This window comes from Callithrix jacchus, chromosome 8, assembly GCF_049354715.1.
Source record: "Callithrix jacchus isolate 240 chromosome 8, calJac240_pri, whole genome shotgun sequence".
NCBI classification, from domain to species: Eukaryota; Metazoa; Chordata; class Mammalia; order Primates; family Cebidae; genus Callithrix; species Callithrix jacchus.
This window is the reverse complement of record NC_133509.1, coordinates 77,799,717-77,824,335: the sequence shown is the minus strand read 5'-3', so window position 1 is coordinate 77,824,335 and position 24,619 is coordinate 77,799,717. Positions and strand designations below refer to the sequence as shown.

The following is a 24,619-nucleotide window of genomic DNA, read 5'->3' as shown; positions in this document are numbered from 1 at the left end:
CCATCTCTACCTAGACCCTTTCTCAGAATGATATCTCATCCTACAAAGGCTTTTTGGTATATATAAAATTTATTTCTTTTACCTACATCTTTTTTTTCTAAAAACTAGATTCATAAGTACAACCATCTAGGTCATATGTATCATATATCAAAATTTCAAATTGATTGTCTTATTGGAAGCCTATTATCAACATATCCAAAATGAATCTTATTTCCTGTGCTTTAACAGATTACATATTTGCCGTCTTCATCAGAATTCATGGTCCTCTGTCAGTCCATTCAGTGCTTCTGCCATATAATTGAGTGTCTATCTTTATTCTCTCCTTCAGCTGGTACTGTTAATGGTCTTGCTTAACACTTACTCTAAACTCATTTCTGCACAGAGGCTGAAAAGCTATTAAAACTAAGTATCTAGATGCTACTTGTCAGGCTCAGAAACCACTAGTTTAGACAAAATGCTTATGTAGCTCTTTTGATATTGCATTAGATTATGTGAATGGAAATATGAGGTCTGATTATTTGGACCAACTTACCCAAAGTTCTTTGGTACTAATGGATTGTGCTCTAGAATTTCTGTAATTTCCTAATAATGGATATGTTCTTTTACACACGGCTGTCTTCCTCCAGTTACATTCTCTCATGTCTAGCTGGATATTTTCCAGTACTGTGAAGGAAAACAGCAAGATAAGAACTTTGTTTTTACATAATGTTTGTTCATTATTTACATGAGTGAGTAGCTTTTCAAAAAATAATAAAGCTAGTACATACACTACAATAGATTAAGAGTTGGATATAGCACATTAGATTTTGTGGGTAATTTATTTCACTTTGTACATGCTAAAACTAGATAGTATTGAAACTAGAAGGAAGTGCAGGGTCAAGATTTTCAGTGTTTGTTTAATTAACTATATGTTACATGTCAATAAAAATCGTCCATATTTAAATATCAAAAAAAAACCCGTTTCATTTGTAGTGTTAAGACAAAAAGGAAAATACAAAAGGGGAAGTATTCCAGTTGCTAGAAACTAAATCAGAATTATGCCTATTTCGATCTTATAGGTATTCCATAACCTTTAGCTGTAAAACAGAATCAAACCTGACATAATGAATATCTAACAAGGGCAAGAAGCCAAGAAAAGGGTTGAAGTAAATATTCAGCTACATTTTATTTATACATTCAGTTAATTTTATTCAGAATGTATTATGATAAACTCTGTGATAGCAATAAAAAAGTATATGCACATATTATCTTATATCTATAATCGCCACTCCCTGTTTTGGGAGACCACAAAATGTAAAAGAAGCCCACATGCCATTTCTAAAGAAATTTCAAGCTTTTGCCTCCTACTCTTCATCATCTTATATGTCACTTCCACAGCAATGTCTTCTCTATATATCAATCATCTCTGTTTTCAATTAAGGCAAATGCATGTTGTTAAAAACTTGAACTTGAAATCCTTTCATCATCATGAATTAATTGAGGAATCTTGGACATATTCTTAGGTTCGTCATTCATAAAATAGTAATAACACAGTTATGTTTCTGGTAAGTTTAGTCTGTTGATTAAATGAGTATTTAGAATACTTCCTGTTACATAGCCATTGCTCAATAAACACAAACTAATATTGATAATGTTTTACCTCCTGTATACTAAAATGTCTATGACATAAATATTCTTGTTGTAATTATGTAAGTGAAGTATCTGAAAGAAAAACTATCAACTTGATAGAGTTAGAATTCTGAAACCAAATCTACTAAATTTCAGACTCCATTCTTCATACAATATTTATAATCTAATGTGTTACAGTAAGACAAAGGACAGAACTCAAAGTCCTCCCTTTGCTCACCAGAGACAAATGCAGATCAGGTTGCTTATTTTGTCTGATAGGTTTATGTTAGCTGAAGTACATATGCAGATTCAGTGAGCCAGATGAAGGCATAAGTAACTATGTCTCTACCACCCACCCAATGCGTAAAAGACCGAACAAAGACTGAAAAGGAACAAAAGGATGCAACCATTTGTCTTTTACCCACGCATACGTTAAAAAATTTTCTTTTTCTTCCCTGAATAACCACCCTTCCCCTTTAAATATTGAAATCCTAAAAATCCATCTTTGAAGAAGGCACAGACCTGCCTCCTGACGGCACATCCTTAACCTTGGCAAAATGAACTTTTTAAATTGATTGAGACCTGTCTCACATACTTTTGGTTTACAAATGCTTTCTTTGAGTCATGCCAATTTAGAAAGGTAAACATTCATCAACTAAATTGTGAAGTAAGTGTACTGTTGCTATTAGCATCATTTGCTGCATGACAATTTAATATAATCTTAGAAACATTTGTATCCATTATCTCATAATTATATCTACATTCTACTAAAATATAAATCTTTAGTGGCATTTTATCAAACATAACCAAAATAAAGCAATTTGTGCCATAATATGGATCTTGTAAACACTTAGCACCTGCTAATTTCGCATGTAAAAAATTACAAATATTAATCTGCCTATATTTTGTAATTAATCCAAGTTGCAATTATAAGAACATTTTGTAGAAAATGTTTTGAGTGCTGTGTTATTGGGATAGTTTTAGATTTTCACTGAAAAAGAAAAAAGGAAAGAAAACTTCTGTGGTCCCATAATTTTCTACATAAAAATTTATTTATTTCAAAATTCAGCAATTTCTTGTAAGATATTTGATCATCTATTTAATTTCATCTAATGCCAGCTCTTTCATTCTACACTATAGCCAGATGTGAGTTTCTTTAAAATGCCAAACACTTTTATGGATCTGTAATTTTGATCATGCTATTCTATTTACTCACAAACCCCTTGTAAAGAATCTTCCAATGATTAACTTCAGCTCATCCTCTATCCATCAGTTTATGTGTCATTTCTCCAGTAATAGTTTCTCTATCACTGAAATATACTATAACTACTACTCCTATTTGACATAGCATGGTGTCTGTATTTTATTTCATTGTACCTAGCAGAATTTGTAGCTATTTTTATCTGAAAGCTGATTTTTTTTCCAATGCCTTTCCTCATCTTTATTTCACTATCAGACTTCAAGTGTGCTAGTTTATGATTATTTGGTTGATTATTGTTTATACAACAACTAGGAGGTAACAGAGCTTTCAGAATTTTATTAATGGATTTTGTAAATTAAAAATAAATGCATAAATACCTATAAATTGTATGTGCTCTAAAACTATTCCACTATAGGGAGAAAAATTCCCTGGAAGCACCTATAAATCTAGGAATCTAAGGGGCATACTTAAAAATAAAAAAATGTTAATTGTGTGCTTCAATTTTTGAAAACATGTGTTCTCTATAAATTAGAGCATAAATGAAACAGAAATTAACTTCATTTCAGAATGTATGTAAAAACTGAGAAACAAAACTATTATTTAACTTTAAATTTGTATATTCAGCAATGAGGAACAAGGGGTGAATAACATATTTCAAATGCATACTTCAAACAACTAAAATAAGGAAAAAAGCATGCAATTCCTTGGCTCTACATTTTCAGGAAATTAGTAACTTACTCTAAACTTCCATTGGCCTAGTAGAATGAACAGTATACTTTTATTAAGGTTACAACTCTTCATTGTTGGTAGAAAATATATGTCAGTGAAATAAGACAGGCACAAAATGACAAATATTGCATGTTCTCACTCATATGTGGAAGCTAAAAATGTGGATCTCATGATGGTCATGAGGATAAACTCTGACATTTTTCTTCTCTTTTCCTAATTCCTATCTAAGGAGACCAGAAGGTCATACCCTACAAACCATAAAATCTCATCAGTGGGTTTTTATTTAACTCTATATAATGTGCCCCAACCTGAATCTGGCATAACATCACATGTAAGATAAGGAAGGAAATCAAAATATTTTAACCTCAAATATGTTTCTTTGTCATGTTTGCCGTCTTGAAATTGCCCTGCAAAGTTGTCTTTTGTGGGGAAAGATCTACATATGATAGAGAATCTCTTTCCTTTTTCGTGGCCTTTTTCTTGATCTGGGAGAGAATCAACTGAGAGTCTAAAACCTCTTTAAGTCTCATAAGAAACAGGAACAATCTATTCTCTCTAAAGCCTGCTACCTGGAGGCTTTATCTGAACTTTAGTCTCCACAATCTCTTCTTTAATAACGCAGATTGTTTCTAAGTCTTTAGATAAATTATTTCAATGAACTGCCAATCAGAAAAATCTTTGACTCTGCCTATAATCTGGAAGCTCTGTTACTGGTGTAGGGTGGAGAGTTTTGACTAGAAGTTGTTCAGATTCTTGTCATGTTGAACAAAATGTACAAACAAAGCAATAAAAGCATAGATTTACTGAAGCAAAGTAAACTCGACAGAGCAAGAGTGGGCTCAAGGGCTCAGGGCTTGAGCAAGTGGCTCAAGAGCCCTGTTGCAAAATCATCTGGGGTTTAATATTCTTCAAGAGGTTTCCTATTGGTTAAACCCTGTGTAAATGAAAACTTGACTTGCAACCAATCAGAGACTGAAGTAAAGTTACACCCTATGCAAATAAAGACTTGGCCTGTGACTGCTGGAAGCTGAAGTGAATGCTTCCTGTCTCCAGATGCTACACTTCTGCCTCAGTTCCCTTGTTTGAAGTTGTCCTGCCTTTTTAGACAAAATTAGCATACATCTTACATGTATTGATTGATGTCTTATGTATCACTAAAATGTATAAAATCTACTTGTGGCCTGATTACCTTGGGCACATGTTCTCAGGGTTCCCTGAGGGCTGTGTCATGGACCATGATCACTCATATGTGGCTCAGGACAAATATTTTCAAACATTTTACAGAGATTGATTTTTTTCATAGACAGTAAAGAATAGAATGATAATTACCAGAGGCTAGGAAAGGTAGAGAGGAGGGGAAATGAAAAGAAGTTGGTTAATGTGTACAAAAATATAGTTACATAGAATAAGTTCTAGTGTTTGATAGTACAGTAGTGTGACTATTAATAATAATTTATTGTATACTTCAAAATAGCTAGAAGAAAATGTTGCACACACACGCATGCACGCGCACGGCAAACACACACACACACACAGTTTGAGGAAGTGGATATCCCAATTATCCTGATTTGATTATTGGTTATTACACATTGTATGAACATATGCAACAAAGTGTCACACGTACTTCCAAAATATATACAACTATTATGTACCAATGAAGAAGGGAAAAGATAAGAGAAATAAAGGCATGGATATAAAAAACAGCATGTATAAGACAACCACGCAAATTTTATTCTTTGGGATGACTTATCTCATTTAATCCTCTTTATTAACAGTGATCCCAAATTATGATGTTCTTTCTCAAGACTAAAAAACCAAACATTTTCAGATAAATCCTAATAGGTGGTGTCAGGACTCCAACCCACATCACTCTATTATTAAAATCTGTGTTCCTCTCATACATTAAACCTTTACCTAAAATTTGTGGTACTTGATTAATTTTAATGATTATTAGGAATTCCTTGGGGCTTGTTATGAGAAAATTCTACATATGTCTACAATAAAGGAAATAATTTTTTCCCAGGCTGTTCTCGATGAAAGTATTCACCATTATGTTCATTTCTGGATGATCAGCAAGCATTTGTCTCTTCTACTCTGTATGTCCCCTGAAGGACTGATACAAACAACTATTCTTTCCTATGCTGTGGAGAATTTGAAGTCCTAATGCTTGCTTATGAATATTTTTCTATTAGAGTTCTTAGTGCTTTTGGAATTTAATTCTTATCTCATTTTAAATTATGTCAATTTGTAAGATGTATTTAAAACAACCATTCAAGTAATCAATCTGTTTTCTTTTCAATGAAGAATAATTAAGAAAATACATTGTAAACTTTAAACATAGAGATGAGGGTATATTGAAGAAACTAGATCAATTCATCAGAGAAGAAGTAAAATACAGAAAAAATAAAGAAATAATCTTTGTGATGGCAGAAAAAATAAGAAAATAAAAACTGGAAGTGCTAAAAACTCTAGAGAAAGGGCAATCTCAGAAAGATAAATTTACATCTATAGTTGCTTTTATCTTAGTGGTAGTTGTGCAGTTTTTAAGCATCAGAAAGTCTTTTCTTTTGTTTTTGGTAGTTCTATGAACAGATAGATGACATTGCATCTGATCACAGGTAGAAGACATTGCATTTGAAAAAAGACTCCTGCTCAGGAAAAGAAAAAAAGAAACAGAAATGCTTTTGGAGACTTGAGGGGATCTCAAAACCAGCTAGTTTCATCCTGAAAATAATTGCAATTGTTCAGGATGACAGGCTAATATCCTAACAAAAAATATCGATTAAACAGAGCAGAAGTCTCAATTAATCATTTCCAGTTTCATGATAATGATGTACAGCGTTTAGAACTTTCAAAAATATAACTGAATTCACTAGACATTTGTTAATTGTACAAAAACAGTAAGATTAAAAATATTGGTCTTTCAGCTTACATAATACAAGCAAATACATCTAAATTAATATATTTCAAGTAACTCTGTATTAAGGTAAAGTATAGAAAATATGCAATCCTCTTAATAATGGCTTTGTATTATTAATAATATTGATCACGTGGATATTGGTATTAGAAGATATAAAAACTTACATATTTTAAAGATTTTGCTTTTAATAAGACTACGATTTTATATTCAAGATTTGTAAAAAAAATTTATCATTACCTTGAATCTTAATATTTAAAAGAACTTTTCACTTTCTGACAGTACTTTTGTTGTTTTTTTAAATAATATACAGTATTTCCTTGAGGTAACACCTAAAAATTTTATCTTGGAATCCAATAATCTGGCTAAAATTAATTTTCTATTTAAAAATGAATTCAAAGAGGAACAAGATTATATTTCTAAAATACACTGATAGATTTAAATATCTCTATTGCTTTCAAGTATTTCTGATACATATTTTGAACCAGGGTAAGAGAAAATGAAGCACATATGCACCTACACAAGTAAATGAGTTTGTTTCTTTTCTTTTTAAAGGTTACTATTTAATTATGAGAACACAATTCTCATCTCAAAACAGATTTTACCTTAACAGGTTGTTAATGTGTTCTTTGACAAATAATATTAAAACAAAATTGTTTTTCAGAATGACATATTTATTGGTAATTCTGTATTGTAATTTTAAGGAATGAGTGGTTAAAAAATGGAATCTCTCTAATTTTAATTCTCAGTAGGAACAGATCTCAAGTGACTTAAGTGATTATTTACATATGTGATCAAATTAATATCAAATATATTAATATGAGAAATAAACAGATTTTGGTTTGTATGAGTTGTGTCAATTTTATTGATGGCACATATCACAGTGGGTAGCTCAACATATTTAATTAATCTGATTTTTGAAATATCACATATAAGTGTCACAACAAAACAAAACTGAATGGCCTCTGCAAATAGTTCTTCATTATGTCATTATGTTAGTAAAATGAGGAAGATCAAAGTTTGATGCATACTTTAGTGTCCATTCTTGTCAAGGAATGGTGTTGGTCCTTTCTCTGCTACTACCATATCAGAGAAGCCAACCCAGCGGCTTTCTCTTCTGGGTTCTCACAAATGGTGAGGTAACTTTCTCTTGTTCCAAGGAATTACTGACATAGAGTAGCTTTTCCATGGAACTTTTCAATGTGAAAAAATTACTAAGTCTAGGCCCATAATTAGCAATGCAGTTTCAAACAAAACAAACTAATAAAAAAGAGCTCTTGACAAAAATGACCATTGTTGGCTTTTCTGTTAGTTCTCTTCCCCCAAAAATGCTCAATTTATTCTTTTCTCCTCATAACTTATTTTCTTCCTTATGAATTCTATGCCTATTCAGAATTTTCCTGATGTCAACATTTATAAAAATATTATCTCCTCAACCTAGTGCTGAAAGACTGTGCTGCTTTTGTTTCACTCTGACATGTTGACACAAAGTATCTTGGGTCCCACTGCCAATAAATTCAGTCTTCTATACCAACAAGGTAAATATATTTTGTCTCTAAAATAGTAGAGATTACTGTATAGAGATAATCTCTCTAATTTCTCCATCTTGCCATCTACTAATATTCTTCAAAAAGAATAAATCTTTTCTAGATCTGTAGCTAATTTTCTCATGACAGGGTCATCTTATTAGAGCTGAAAGAGAACTTACACATAGAAATTAGACTACTACGGGGTCCAAAGTGGCTCCCACCGGAGGTCATGGCGCTCACGAAGGCGAGGTCGTCAGTTCAAGGCTAACCTCATAAGCTCAAACTGATTGGCAAAAAAAAAAACAAAAAAAGAAAAGAAATTAGACTAGTACTAAAACTCAGTATAATTCCATTCTTTCCTCAAAGATACCATAGCTGTTTTTGTTTACTTATTCATTTTTTTTTTATTTTTTTAATCTTGAGGCTATGCATCTGACCTATGAGTCTCTATGCATGCTGTGGCAAAAGTACAAGATGGTTGGAAGGAAAGTGAGGTAAGATAGTATTAAATGGTAGGAGGCTGTGATAAAATAAAGAAGCAGTAGAGAAAAGGCAAAAAGATAAAAATCTGGATGTCATAGTGATGATTTGATATGGGTTATATCAAACAGACCATGTTTATTTGTTACTCATTTAGAGGCCAGTGAATTGGCAATACAGGATGCTTCCATTTTATTCCAGCATCTCAAATTGAAGTCTACTTGGATCCTAGAGATGGAAAAATGTAAAAAGATTTGCATTGTCACAATTAAATAGTTTTATCTTGGGCTGAAATGCATCATTTCCTTTCAAAAGCCTGTAGTAAAACTAGCTAAATGGCTTTTCTTAATTGTGCCTGAGCCTTGGAAACAGTCTGTCATGTGGCATAGAGGTGAAATTGTTGAGTAAAATATAGGATGCCCCGTTAAATTTTAATTTTACAAAAAAACATAGTATTAGTATAACAGTATGATATATAAAAATCTATCTACTGTGGGGGTTTTCTGAAATTTAAATTTAACAGGTTGCTAAATTTGTCAACACTTTTAGAAGTGAGAAAAACTAAATATTTGACAATAACCATTAATGTTTAACACAGTCCATTATTTTCACAAGAAATTATTTGGTTCACATTCTTTCTGACACATTGAACACACTCACTTGCTCCTATGGGAGACCTAAATTCTATACAGTTACAGTTCAAAATTCCTGGAAAGTGGAAGAGTTTGCCCTTGACTTCACCATGTGTGTTTATGTTTGTCTTTGGAACTGTGCACTAAGTATAAGACAAAACATCTGTTCTATATACCCGCAATGTGTAATAGTGGAACACAGAAACACTAATTGAAAGAAATTCTCAGAAAAGGGAAGAATGGGGGTAATTTAGTAATCACAGGATCTCACCTCTCACTCCACAAGTAATATGAAGCTCCTTATCTTGGGATGAGAATACTTATTAATTAGTCCCTGATTCTGCTCTCTGTAAGGAAGTATTAGGTGCATTATTTGTTGTGTGTTTGCTTGTTTGTTGTGACTTCAATTTGTTGAGAATTTATTTCACCCTCAATCCTTTTGTTAAATAAAGGTGAGTCTGCCTTTTTGAGTGTGTCGTGTTTATGGTTTTCTGATGGAAGCACACAAATTCTAGTATTGAGACAAGAACTGTAACATATATATACACACACATAAAATGTATGTATGTATATTGTTTCATTGGTTATATGAAAACCAAATTTTAGTGACCAACTTTTTGATATATTTGTCTTCGGTATACTATTTCTTAGATATAAGAAAGATATATGTTTTTTCCTCCATTACCCATGAAGGTCTGTAATAACTTACTGTTGTTACATGAAAGCTAACTGAAATGATCTTCTCGGTTTGCAAAGTAACACTCAAAATAATAAAAAGTAATGAGAAGTAACACTCAAAACAATACTTTGCAAAATAGAGGTAAAAATAAACAAAATACAAGCACATATTGACTTTCCCCAATCAATTTATCCATAACCTTATATATACATAATGTGTCTTCTAACTTGTTGCAGATAAAGCCTTTTTTGGGGGGTCTATTTTCCTCAATATTATTTAAAAAGAAATTGATTTAGAAATAAAATCACTTTACACAACTTTGTAAATAATATGGTATCATATACAGATTTTGCTTAAGAAAATAGGTAAGATCAAATATGCAGAAGTACAAAATAATAGAAGATCAAGAGTTCCTGTCTTTGAAACATTTACATTTCATCTTTATGAATTGTAAAATGTATCAATATTTCCTTTTTTTTTAAATTTTTTATTAGATTTTAGGTTTTGGGGTACATGAGCAGAGCATGCAGGACAGTTGCGTAGGTACACACATGGCAGTGTGCTTTGCTTTCCTTTTCCCCTTCACCCACATATGGCATTTCTCCCCAGGCTATCCCTCCCCACCTCCCCCTCCCACTCCAAAATTGTTCAGAGGCAGAAAAAACAAAATTTGCTACAAATAACATTTCTCATAAAATATATATCTAAAAGACCATGGCAACATTCCTTTTAAGTAAGTAGCAATAAGGGAAGTCTTCTTGCAATTAACTAACTGCATAGAAAATTAACCTGCTCACCTGAGGAGAATATGACTTTTAGATTTGAGTCATTAAGACCATCATGTTTTTCTGATGGAAATTATGCTACAGAGAGCTTAAAAACTTGTTCAGAAGAACAAGTTTTACTGAATAATTTACTAATAACTATTATGTTTCTCTCTAATGTATTTCCACTGTAGTTTAATTGTTCTTATTTGAATGTTTATCCTTGGTTCTACAAAAAAGTATATCATTGCAGATGACAGTGAAAAAGAAATATATGAGCAAGTCAATAAAAATGAAATGTGTTTAAAGTAATTCAGATAATATTTATTGGAGTACCTGAAATTTTTTAATAGCTTAAAGGTACTATGAGCAAGCCAAAGAACAAGAGTTTTACAACTGACTAAAGTATATCTACAAAGCGTTAACTTCATAGACACTTTCAAATTATGCAAATAGCATAACTCATAATGTAGAAAAGTATAAAAAAGTACTGTTTTTTTTAAAGTGGATCTTTTTACCCCCAAAATGTGTCACTAGCAAATTAAAGTGTTAATTAGTATTGACTGGGCTGGGAAATTTTATCTAGCTGTCATACAAATCTAATCTGGAAAATGATAATTAACAGGAAGTCATATATTTCTTGACAAAATGCTAATAAAAATAAACAACTTAGAGAGAAATATAAGTGAATTGATGGAGCTGAAAAACACAACATGAGAACTACATGAAGCATACACAAGTTTCAACAGCTGAATTGACCAAGCAGAAGAAAGGATGTCAGAGATCAAAGATCAACTCAATGAAATAAAACTAGAAAGCAAGACTAGAGAAAAAAAGGTTAAAAGGAATGAATAAAGTCTCCAAGAAATATGGGACTATGTGAAAAGACCTAATCTACATTTGATAGGTGTACCTGAATGTGATGGAGAAAATGAATCCAAGTTGTAAAATACCGTTCAGGATATTATCCAGGAAAACTTTCCCAATCTTGCAAGGCAGGCCAATATTCAAGTTCAGGAAATACAGAGAACACCACAAAGATATTCCATAAGAAGAGCAACCCCAAGGCACATAATCATCAGATTCACCAGGGGTGAAATGAAGGAGAAAATGCTAAGGGCAGCCAAAGAGAAAGTTAGGTTACCCACAAAGGGAAGACCATCAGACTCACAGCAGATCTTTCAGCAGAAACCATACAAGCCAGAAGAGCGTGTGGGACGATATTCACCATCCTTAAAGAAAAGAACTTTCAACCCAGAATTTCATATCCAGCCAAACTGAGCTTCATAAGTGAAGGAAAAATAAAATCCTTGGCGAACAAGCAAGTACTGAGAGATTTCATCACCACGAGGCCTGCTTTACAAGAGCTCCTGAAAGAGGCACTAAACATAGAAAGGAACAACCAGTACCAGCCACTCTGAAAATGTACCAAATGGTAAAGAGCATCAACATAATGAAGAATCTACAACAACTAATGGGCAAAACAGTCAGCTAGCATCAAAATGGCAGGATTAAATTCACACATAACAATATTAACCCTAAATGTGAATGGGCTAAATGCCCCAATCAAAAGACACAGACTGGCAAATTGGATAAAAAGCCAAAAACCATCAGTGTGCTGTATCCAGGAAATCCATCTCACAAGCAAGGATACACAAAGGCTTAAAATAAAGGGATGGAAGAAGATTTACCAAGCAAATGGAGGGCAAAAAGAAGCAGGAGTTGCAATTCTCATCTCTGATAAAATAGACTTTAAACCAACAAAATTCAAAAGTGACAAAGAAGGACATTACATAATGGTAAAAAAGATGAATCCAACAAGAGGAGCTAACAATCCTAGATATATACGCACTCAATAGAGAAGCACCCAGATATATAAAGCAAGTTCTTAATGACTTACAAAGAGACTTAGACTCCCACAAAATAATAGTGGGAGACTTTAACACCCCATTGTCAATATTAGACAGATCAACGAGACAGAACATTAAAAAGGATATCCAGGACTTGAACTCAAGCCTGGATCAAGCAAACCTAATAGACATTTACAGAACTCTCCCCGACAAATCCACAGAATATGCATTCTTCTCAGCACCACATCACACCTACTCTAAAATTGATCACATAATTGGAAGTAAATCACTCCTCAGCAAATGCAAAACAACTGAAATCATAACAAACAGTCTCTCAGACCACAGTGCAGTCAAGTTAGAACTCAGAATTCAGAAACTAACTCAGAACCACACAACTTTATGGAAATTGAACAACTGGCTCTTGAATGTTGACTGGATAAACAATGAAATGAAGGCAGAAATAAAGAAGTTCTTTGAAACCAATGGGAACGAAGACACAACATACCAGAATCTCTGGGACACATTTAAAGCAGTGTCTAGAGGAAAATATATAGAAATAAATGACCACATGAGAAGCAAGGAAAGATCTAAAATTGACACCCTATCATCAAAATCGAAAGAGCTAGAGGAGCAAGATGAAAAAAACTCAAAAGCTAGCAGAAGACAAGACATAACTAAGATCAGATCAGACCTGAAAGAGATAGAGACACAAAAACCCTTCAAACATCAATAAATCCAGGAGCTGGTTTTTCAAAAAGATCAACAAAATAGACCACTAGCCAGATTAATAAAAAAGAAAAGAGAGAAGAATAAAAAAGATGCAATAAAAAACGATAAAGGGGATATCACCACAGATTCCACAGAAATACAAACCATCATCAGAGAATATTACAAACAACTCTAGGCACATAAACTAGTAAACCTGGAAGAAATGGATAAATTCCTGGACACTTCCATCCTCCCAAGCCTAAACCAGGAAGAAGTCAAAACCCTGAATAGACCAATAACAAGGGCAGAAGTTGAGGCAGCGATTAATAGCCTACCACCCAAAAAAAGCCCATGTCCAGATGGGTTCACAGCCGAATTCTACCAGACATACAAAGAGGAGCTCGTACCATTCCTTCTGAAACCATTCCAAACAATCCACCAAAAGGGAATTCTTCCCAAATCATTTTATGAGACCAAAATCATCCTGATACCAAAACCCGGCAGAGACCCAACAAGAAAAGAAAACTTCAGATCAATATCCATGATGAACACAGATGCCAAAATCTTCAATAAAATACTGGCAAGCCACTTGCAACAGCACATCAAAAAGCTTATCCACCAGGATCAAGTAGGATTCATCCTGGTGATGCAAGGCTGGTTCAACATATGCAAGTCTATAAACATAATTCACCACATAAACAGAACCAAAACCAAAAACCACATGATTATCTCAATTGATGCCGAGAAGGCCTTTGACAATGTTCAACAGCCCTTTATGCTAAAAACCCTCAATAAACTCAGTATTGATGGAGTGTATCTCAAAATAATAAAAGCTATTTACAACAAACCGAGAGCCAGTATCATACTGAATGGGCAAAAACTGAATTAGTACATTCTTAAAAATATTTTTTTCAGCCAATATTAATTTTCCTCCATCAGCACTGCAGAAGTTATTTTAAAATTACCATAGTTTATAAAATACATTGTCATAAATTATGAAACTCACACAATCTCTATGACTCATATTGCATTGGGACTTTAACAAGATTAATTTTGAGAAAAGATAATGAAAAGTATAAATCTTAAGTCTTTGACAATTATGTCAAATTATCTGCAATTGTAAAGATTTATTGTGTATTTTTTGCCATACCTGAGTGTCTTCCTGAGTTTCTATATTATCAGTGTCTTTCCTCTACTGCATCTACAGAACCACACTGTATCAATTATGGCATGTTTCTAACATCTGAAAACCCTATTATCAACTGTTTCATTTACTTTTCAGAATCACTTGTTAAACTTTGCTCATATATTTTGATTGTTTATATAATAAACAATAAGCTTTGCTTATTTATTTTTTATTTAAGACTGTCTGACTTTGTCACCCAGGCTGGAGTACAGTGACCTGAACATGGCTCACTGCAGCCTCGACATCCCTGGCTCAAACAATCCTCCTGCCTTAGCCTACCAAGTAGCTGGGAACACAAGCACACACCACCATGCCACCACTAATTTTGTAGAGACAGGATTTTGCCATGGTTTCCAGGCTGATTTGAAATTCCTGGGCTCAAGTAATCTAGCCCCTTGGCCTCTAGGCCTTCCAAGGTACTAGGATTTCAAGCATGAGCCACTGTGCTCAGCCTTAGCTTTGCATATTTTGAATTAAAAATCATATACAAATTAATATAGTGACCTAATTAATAACTATAAATTAAATTTGTATCTGAGTATTTGTATTTTTAATCTCATCAAGGCATGGTTAAAAATGTAAGTCAGCACTTTAGGAGGCCCGGGAAGGTCATATCACTTGAGGCCAGGAGTTCAAAACCCTTTTCTACTAAAAATACAAAAATTAGCTGGGTATGGTGGTGTGCCTGTAGTCCCGGCTACTCAGGAAGCTGAAGCAAGAGAATTGCTTGAACTAGAGAGGCGGGCAAGATTGAACCACTGCACCACTACAGCCTGGGCTACAGAAGGAGATTCCTTCTCAAAAACAAACAAACAAACAAAAAACCACAAAGAATGTAAATCAATCTTTAAAGTTTTTACATAAATGTTTCAAGCTCGTTTTAAAGTTTATTTTTATTCATTTTATTATTTTTGTTTTAAGTGTAATTTTATTTGTATTTTCTAAACAAAAAAATTGATTTTAATATATTTATTATCTCTAGCTTCATTCGTAAATGTTTTTATTTTCTGTAAAATTTCCAATATCCTCAGGTTCTCCAATTATACATTACCTTCTGTATATACTACCTGTAGAGAACCAAACCTTTAAACTGCTTTATAATTTTATACACTTTACTAGTATTTATTACTGCAGTGGCTTAAACAAGTGAAACAAAATGTATTTTCTTACAGTTCTGGAGGTCAGAAATTCAAAGTGTTCTCATTGGGCTAAACTAAGGTGTTTCCAGCGGTGTGTTCCTTTTTGGGAACTTTGGTAAATAATCAATTTTATTGTCTTCTCCAGCTTCCCAAGACTGCCCAGATTCTTTGGGTCATTCTCTGCATCATTCTGACACTAGTTATTCTGCCACCTTCTTTCACATTAAAAAACAAACAAAACAAGCCTTGCAATTGCAATGAACCCATCAAGATAATCAAGAGAAAGTCATAATTGGTTATGGTAGACAGAATAATGGCCCCACAAAAATGTTTATATTCTAAACTCTGGAAGAAATGAATATGTTATAGCATGTACATAGCAAAGAGATGTAAGGCTGAAAACAAGAAAACTTGATATTATACTGACATTAAAATAATGATATTGGTCTAGACTATCTGGATGGATTCATTGCAATTGCAAGTCATTTCTTCAGATTTTGTAAAGTGGTTAAAAGTTGAAATGATTTTTCCTTCCACCTAGTTATGTTCTATTCACTCTTCTTGTTGAGATTCCAGAGTTGAAATCAGCCGGAGATTGCTTATGTTCTGCAAAGATATACTATTGTTTAATATTTAATTCATTTATTTGTGAATTTTTGAGGCCTTATCAACATGATTGATTTTAGATATATTTTTAAATATCATCTGAGTTGTTATTGGCACATGAAATGATGGTTATCAGTAAAGTTCCACAGTGTAATCAAAAACAAAAAGCTTATGAAATTGATCCATAATTATTCTTTAGGTTAAACTTAATTTTGAAGTAGAATAAGAAAGGACACTCCTTCTGAGTTATAGAGAAGAGAGAAAAAATTCACTGCCATCTGTTTAATGATACTGGCCATGATCACTTCATTCCCTCATGTGTAACGAGTGCAATAAAATAAAGCTATGTTGGCTAATGCACAGATGATCTCTCTTTAGATGAGTGATTTCCAATTCAATAATGTGCAAAATTACTTTCCTCATAATGAGAATATAAAATATCCATTAAATTTATGCCATATAGCAAGTGCCTAAGTGACAGGATCAAAAGGAAGCATTGTGTATACTAGGATTTCAGAAAGAAAACAACAATTTCAACTACATATATATTTGTATATCTCTCCATATATATATATATATATATGTATATATATATATACACACACACACACACACACATATATATATATAGAGAGAGAGAGAGAAAGAGAAAGAGAGAGTATTTAGCCTACTACATTTATATGTAAAAATTTGAAACAAAAATGTTTTGAAAGATTCCTTTGATCATTAGTAATAATTATTTGATTCTGTTTTTTAAAGAATGTTGAACATTTTGCTATTGGAATGAAATCTCTCCTTTAGGATTCTTGTTATGGTAAGCCAGGTAATAATGTGGACAGGAGAGTAGCAATATTCTTAAGAAAACGTGAGCTTTCAATTCTCTTTTAAATCCTTTAATAGTGAAGTTCTTTCTAAAGGAAAGGTGAGCCTACTAAAATCACTTCTCATATATTCAGTGCATGGTAGTCACTGTCACTGTTGATTGCTTTGTTCCTGAAATGGGATTGTGTGACTTCATTTTTTAATTAATAAAACATTTTATTTTGTGATTATGAAGAAGAAATTATCAATGCTTAACTACTTTAATCATTAATTTATTTTGTGTTGTGGTATTAGTAGAGAAATATATGTGAAATATTATAACTAAATTATAGTTACTTTAAACTAATTTTCTCTGAAAACCTTATCAAGAAAACATTTTAAATGTTTTCTAGAAATACAAATTTTATAATTTTGTTAGTAATGTATAAGGTTGAAATCATTATTCTTCAAGGAATTGTGCATTTTCCATAAATGATGGAAAGAAAGGGTGAGGATAAATTTATATATAAATATAAATATATATATAATATTATACAAGATATGTATTTTATTCATATATAAAAATATTATTTATAGCAATATGTAAAGATTATCAAATAAGAATTTTATATTAAATGATATTCTGGAGTTCCTCTATATATTGGACAGGAAATGGAACTATCTGATATAGCACCACACAAGATGATGAAGTTTTAAAAGACAGGATTGTAGCACTTGCATAAGTCATAAAGAAAGTCCACACTAAAAATTGTACATTTGTATATTTCACCACATAGGGATCAATTTTCACTAATGAAGATTTATGGAATAACAGTTCAGCTAGACCCAATATAGCACTATAAAACATCATTTCTGAGGGGATAGGATTTACAGTGAAATTATAAAACATAATGTTTCTATTTTAAGTAAAATTTTTATGATACAATATTTTGTATGTTTCTTTAGTTATTTGTTTTTATTGTCATCAAACTCAAGCTATTGTTGGTGTCTAAGTAAATTTTTAAGACAATTCTAAGAAGTACTAATGATGTTGAAAATATCTATAATTTTATAAATAATAAAACATAATAATGACATTTTTTATTAGTTATCTCTTTGGACTCTGCATCGTATATTCTCAAATGTGGACTCTGCAAAGTATATTCTCAAGTGTTACCCTATATTATGTTATTAGAATTTATATATTGAACTCAAAATTTTAAAATGTATACATTCAGATTATATTTTTATCAAAATACCCTTCAGAAAGGCTAATTTAATTTAAAGAAGAGTAATATGAAATAAATTTATAAAATTGAATTTTCTAAAAATAATGGTCAGAAATATTGTCCATATAAACTCATCTGTACTTGGTTAATAGATAATTTTAAATAAGTAAATATTTGATCAACATTTATTGGGTGTCTGCTAATACCATGAAATATATATTTACAAAAAATATTTTGTAAAAAGAGTGTCAATACTTTTTCACATACATACATGCTTTGCAGTATGTGAAAAGCACAAAAAGAATTGTAGATGTATATTTATGCTGTAACATAAAAGTTTCCAGCAACATTTTTGTCTTTCATTTCTTTCCTTGAAAAATTTAATTATTAATGTTTTATATCTCTACAACTGTTAAAATCCTATGTGTAAACACAACCATCTGGAAAAATTCATAATTTTAATTGAATGGTTAAAACTATTTCACAAACAGCACCATTCAACAATACTTTTCAGTGAACAATCATTATAATTAAAATGTAAAATTCACACAAATGAAATGTGTACTACTGATAAATATAATGTAATGCATTGTTATATAATAGAATACAATATATATTTATGTAAACTTACATACAATGTAATATGTAAAATGCATATACATGTTATACATAAATATATGACTAAATATTGTCCATGTAATCCAAGTTACGAAACTAAGACATTAATAAAATAAATGTATGATTGCAAACAATTGGAATAGTTATATCAAAACTACAATATTCTTGAATTAGAAATGTTCTGTCACTGTGGCATAAATTTTTTAAAAAAATACTACGAAAAGTGTCCAGTTTGATGCTATCTGTCATGAAATTAAAAATGAAAACAGTTGTCCTTTAATTTTCATCACCTTAAATATAAATTTTATGGAAAATAAATTCTGACAGATTTATTTCAAAATTATAAAATGATTAAAATATAACTGATTCAGATATTGTTCCATATTTCAGCAAACATCAAGCAAATATATATATATAAACACACACAATCATATATAATCTATGTCTTTGATAAATTAAAAATTATATTTTATACTTATTTTCTTTATCATCACACTTCCAATTTGCCAACAATAAGCTTTATTATATGCATAATTGACATAGGTTATGAAAATTCATATAACAATAAGAAATGTTTAAAAATAAGTTAATATTATTAAAAGATGAATAATATTCAGTCCATTACTAGAAGTATGTAATGTGAAACATTAATTTGGAACTTTATATAAATGTTTTCTAATATGTAGGAAAAAAGTCTGATTAATATTGAGATAATAATTTGGAAACAAATAAATCTAATGGAAATTGTTCTGCCAAATTAAGTCATGCAGAAAAAAGTTAACTATAATCTCTAATTTTAATTAAATACCACACAATGTTATTATCATCTGTGAAATAACATTATGTAATTTACAGAAATTATTTCACAACTTATAAACCCAAGATAAGAAATCTGAAGAGATTTCATCATATAAGAAGACCTGGCTCATTTTTTTAAATCTACCTAGGAATGAAAACTGATCTTTCTGACCAAAGACATTTTCTAAAAACATAAATCCAGAATCTTTTAAAGTTTGACTCATTAAAACTCAGTAATGAAAATGGAAATGAAATAAAACTCGATTAAATAGTGAAAAAACACAAAAGTTAGTAGGCTGAAATGCCAAGAAAAATTTATTTTTCATTTAGTTTTATGGGGAAGTTGTGCAATGGCTTCATTAACTAAATATTTACAAATAATTTAAATACATTAAAACATGTGTAGTGAAATAGTCAAAACAAAATTAGGACCATTATTCTAATTCACTGTGGTGACAAAAATAAATAAAATATTCTGTGACCTTAGGCCAGTCATCTTTTCTTAGTTCATATGTTCCTTCATCTGTAAAACATATCTGAGTCAAGAGATCTGGTCATATACTCTCTAATTACTGGGTTTTATACTAATGGTGAATTTACTGTCACAGATTAATTGATCAGACAGCTGGTAATCATACCCAGGAACCCACGCTAATTTAAATTCAGACTTTTGGTGAATTAATTCTGTTTTAACTTGAAAGGTATCTCTCTCTCTCTCTCTCTCTCTCTCTCTCTCTCTCTCTCTCTCTCTCTCTATCTCTCTGTCTCTCTCTCTCTCTCTCTGTGTGTGTGTGTGTGTGTGTGTGTGTATGTGTGTGAAGTCAAAGCACTCTAGAAAATATCTTTACGTATTGAATTCTAAACACTAAAATTAATGCCTTGTTTTTATGGTTACATTTCTTAACACAGTTAATCCACATAATTAACAAGTAAAGCAGCATATAGTCAAAAATTGATGAGTTAATCATAAGTAGAAGATAAATTTCCAATAGATTCTGAATATCTACTTGTCCTAACTTAAGTGGTTTATATAACTTAATATCATATCACACAAATGAAATTAGAATAAATATAACAAACTGCAGGTTAAGAAACTAATTGCATATATTAATAAACATATATTATAAAATAAAATGTAGTAGTGAGGCTGCACTTCATGTTAATAAACCATGGAGATTCATGCTGAGGAAGGATGATAAACTCCACAAACTCTACTTTTCTTCTTTCTTTTAGAAAAACTTATAATCTTCCTGAACAATAAATCATTATGAGGGTCTTTTTAAAGATCTGTAAAAGATCTTTGAGTATACCTTGATTTATGGATTTGATTTCTTTGGGACCATGAAAATATTTTATGTTTTAAAATAATATTCAAAGTATTTCTTTAAAATTGGGAGTGAAAAAAGTAAAACCAATTTTTATACTGGCATAATCACATGAAAAAATATTAAGTGAAATTTAAATGCAGTCGGTTGACACAAATTGTTAATCTGATTTTCTACCTTAGGGTATACTAAGGGTAGAAAATTATCTACAACAAAATTAAATTGTACTATGCCATCATATTGTTTTTATTGAGATTATTATTTCCAATAAATAATTGGCATATTGAGGGATAGCAAAGGTATAAACATGTTATTTTAGGTGTGATCTAAGATTTTTGTCATTGAGGAAAGAAAAAATATATATATGCATGTATATGGAAAAACATTCTGTAATGTTAATGGAAGTGTCATCATTTATATACTCATGTCATCATTTATATACTCTTTAAAAATAAACTTTTTTGCTTGCCAACATTGTCACAAAAGGCACACCTATTTCACATGTTGATATCTTTATATACCATTTCTTATTTAAAAAGAAAAATCTCATTTTTTAGTTGGTTGATTTTTAAGTCTGAGCCTGAAAATATCCAAGATGAGCCCAGAATATTTTTCAATTGCCAAAAGCAGGGATGCTATTTAAAGACTATTCAGGCCTTGTTAAATTGATTCAGGCAACCTTTTGAAATAGTTTTCTGGCCAAAGATGGGACTCTTTTAATACTTAATAAGAATAATAACCATAATGGATTCAACACTTTAAATATGCAAAACCCACAAGGCCATAATATATTTTTTAAAAGAAAGAAATAAACAACTTATTTTTATCTGTGTATGATGCTAAGTAGCCAAATCAATATTTTCAAAACTAGTAAATAATGGAAAATAATCAAGCATTTATCTATATATTCATGTGAGAATTTTACCAAATTGTCAATAAGGGAAAGTGTCTATTAAAGAAGTACTGGTTAATAGATAGAAAAGGAAGAATTTAATTAGAGCTTTGTCTTTTTTTTTTTTTTTACAAGCAATCAAGTGATTAGGCAATGGTCATCAGTGATTGCTAATGTCTCAAAACATAAACTACCCAGGCATTTTGTGTATCCTAATAGAGGCACAGAATGCATATATGAAAATACTTTTAACATGAGTCAGAATAAGTAACCAGATATAGCTACTAAATTGCAAGAAATTTAAGGAACAACAGTATATTTTACAGTAAAACTCAGATAGTTGGCAAAATCCAAATTGTGAAATTAAAGGACAAATGATTAATAATAATTCAAGAAATAAATTGTAAAGAGAGAAGGATGGAGATTCAAGAGTCATATCAAACAATTGTGATTTATGAGGCTGTTTCAATCCTAATTTAGAGAAATAAATTTTAAAATGTTTATGAGGACATGGAGTAAATTTGAGCAGTACTAGATATTTGAGGAATTAAGCATTATCATTTTTAATTGTTTTTTATTTTCAGATAATAATAAATTTGCATGTAGTTATAAGAAATTATTGTAAAGACGACAGATGGATAAATTTATAACAAAGGGAAGAAACTAGCCTAAAAAGGCTGAGAATACCCAAAATCAGAACTCGTCCTCTGCGGGGGATTACAGTTCCTCAGCAGCAATGGAACAAGCCCTGATGGAGAAGGACTGTGTTCCATTAACAGAGGTAGGCTTCAGAAGGTGGATGATAAGAAACTTCTGGGAGTTAAAAGAACTTGTTCTAACCCAATGTAAAGAAACTAAGAACTTTGAAAAAAGGTTTGACAAAATGCTAACAAGAATAGACAATATAGAGAGGAATATAAATGAACTAATGGAGTTGAAAAACACAACACAAGAACTTAGTGAAATATGCACAAGTTTGAATAGCCGAATTTATCAAGCAGAAGAAAGGATATCAAAGGTTGAAGACCAACTTAATGAAATAAAACAAGAAGACAAGAAAAGAGGAAAAAAGGATAAAAATAAATGAGCAAAGTCTCCAAGAAATATGGGACAATGTGAAAAGACCTAATTTACCTTTGATAGGTGTACCTGAATGTGACAGAGAGAATGAATCCAAGCTGGAAAATACTCTTCAGGATATTATTCAGGAAACCTTTCCCAATCTAGCAAAGCAGGACAATATTCAACACCTGGTAATACAGAGAACACCACAAAGATATTCCTCAAGAAGAGCAACCCCAAGTCACATAATCGTCAGATTCACCAGGGTTGAAATGAAGGAGAAAATACTAAGGGCAGCCAGAGAGAAGCCTATTAGACTTACAGCAGATCTCTCAGCGGAAACCCTACAAGCCAGAAGAGAGTGGGGGCCAATATTCGACATCCTTAAAGAAAAGAACTTTCAGCCCAGAATTTCATATCCTGCCAAACTAAGCTTCACAATTGAAGGAAAAATAAAATCTTTTATGAACAAGCAAGTACGCAGAGATTTTATTACCACCAGGCCTACTTTCCAAGAGCTTCTAAAAGAAGCATTATACATAGAAAGGAACAACCAGTATTAGCCTTTCTAAAAATATACCAAAAAGTAAAGAGCATCAACAAAAAGAAGAGTTTATATAAACGAATGGATAAAATAGCCAGTTAACATCAAATGGCAGTAACTCTAAATTTAAGTCGACTAAATCCCCCAATCAAAAGATACAGCCAAAACCTAACAGTATGCTGCATCCAGACCCATTTCACATCCAAAGATACACAAAGACTCAAAACAAAGGGATGGAGAAAGACTTACCAACCAAATGGAGAGCAAAAATAAATAAATAAATAAAAGCAGGAGTTGCAATTCTCGCATCTGATAAAATAGATTTCAAAGCAACAAAGATAGAGTGGTAAAGGATCAATACAACAATAAGAGCTAACGATCCTAACACCCAGATACATAAGACCCATAAGGAGATTTAGACTCAATGAGACAGAAAATTGATGAGGACAACCAGGAATTGAATTCAGATCTGGAACAAGTAAACTTAATAAATATTTATAGAGCTCTCCATTTTAAATACACAAAATATACATTCTCCACTTTAAATACACAAAATATTGATCAGCCATTATTAATACCCATTGTTAGAATAAAGCAATATATTCCCGTTCTCTCTCCCTCTTTTTCTTCCTCTTTCTTCCTCTCCTTCACTCCTTTTTTTCCTCTTTTTTTTTTTTTCTTTCCTTTCTAAAGGAAAAAAAAGGAGAAATTCTAAAGTGCGAGCGGGAGTTAGCATTGTAAAGCAGAACTAAAGAAAAGCACTCTAGATAGATATTTAAGAACAGACACAGAAGGACAGTCCAGGAGTGTTTTTCAAGGTTATTCTATAGACTACAATAAATTACGGTAATTATTAATAACTGTCTCACTTACATGGCAAAAAGTCCTATTGTCTCATCAATATCCATTCTTCTTTTTCTTCTTTAAAAATGAAATCCCAGCATTTTAGCTGAGCAGTTTGCTGGCCATCTAAAGACTGCATTTCTTGGTCTCCCTTGCAAGGCATGGGGATATAACTAAGTCCTGGCCAGTGGCATATGAGCAGAAGAAAATTTGTAATTTGTCTTTTTATTTTTATATTTTGAAATATTTATAAAATTTAAAAAAAAGAAATTATTGAAAGAGATACAGTGCTCCATTTACCCAGTTTTCCTGCTGTTAATATCTTGCAACTTCACACTAATATATTAACATTGTCAAGAAAAAATATTTTCACCACCACCAAGATCTCTCAAGTAGCCCTTTGTGGTCACAGTCACTTTCCTCCCTCTCCCATTTATTCCCCAGCACCTGGCATAGATTAATATAACTGTGTCATTTCA

At 31.6% G+C, this 24,619-nt stretch overlaps 1 long non-coding RNA gene across 1 annotated transcript in view; it reads right to left on the bottom strand.

The window, feature by feature from the left end:
- Positions 1-532: 532 nt before the first annotated feature.
- LOC118144927 (uncharacterized) overlaps positions 533-24,619 on the bottom strand; it is a 47,868-nt gene continuing 23,781 nt past the window's right edge. Inside the window, exons 2-3 of the long non-coding RNA XR_004729875.3 lie at positions 8,164-8,267; positions 533-663 (exon numbers count right to left, since the gene is read on the bottom strand). This is a non-coding gene — a long non-coding RNA (uncharacterized LOC118144927). The remainder of the gene's footprint in view (positions 664-8,163; positions 8,268-24,619) is intronic.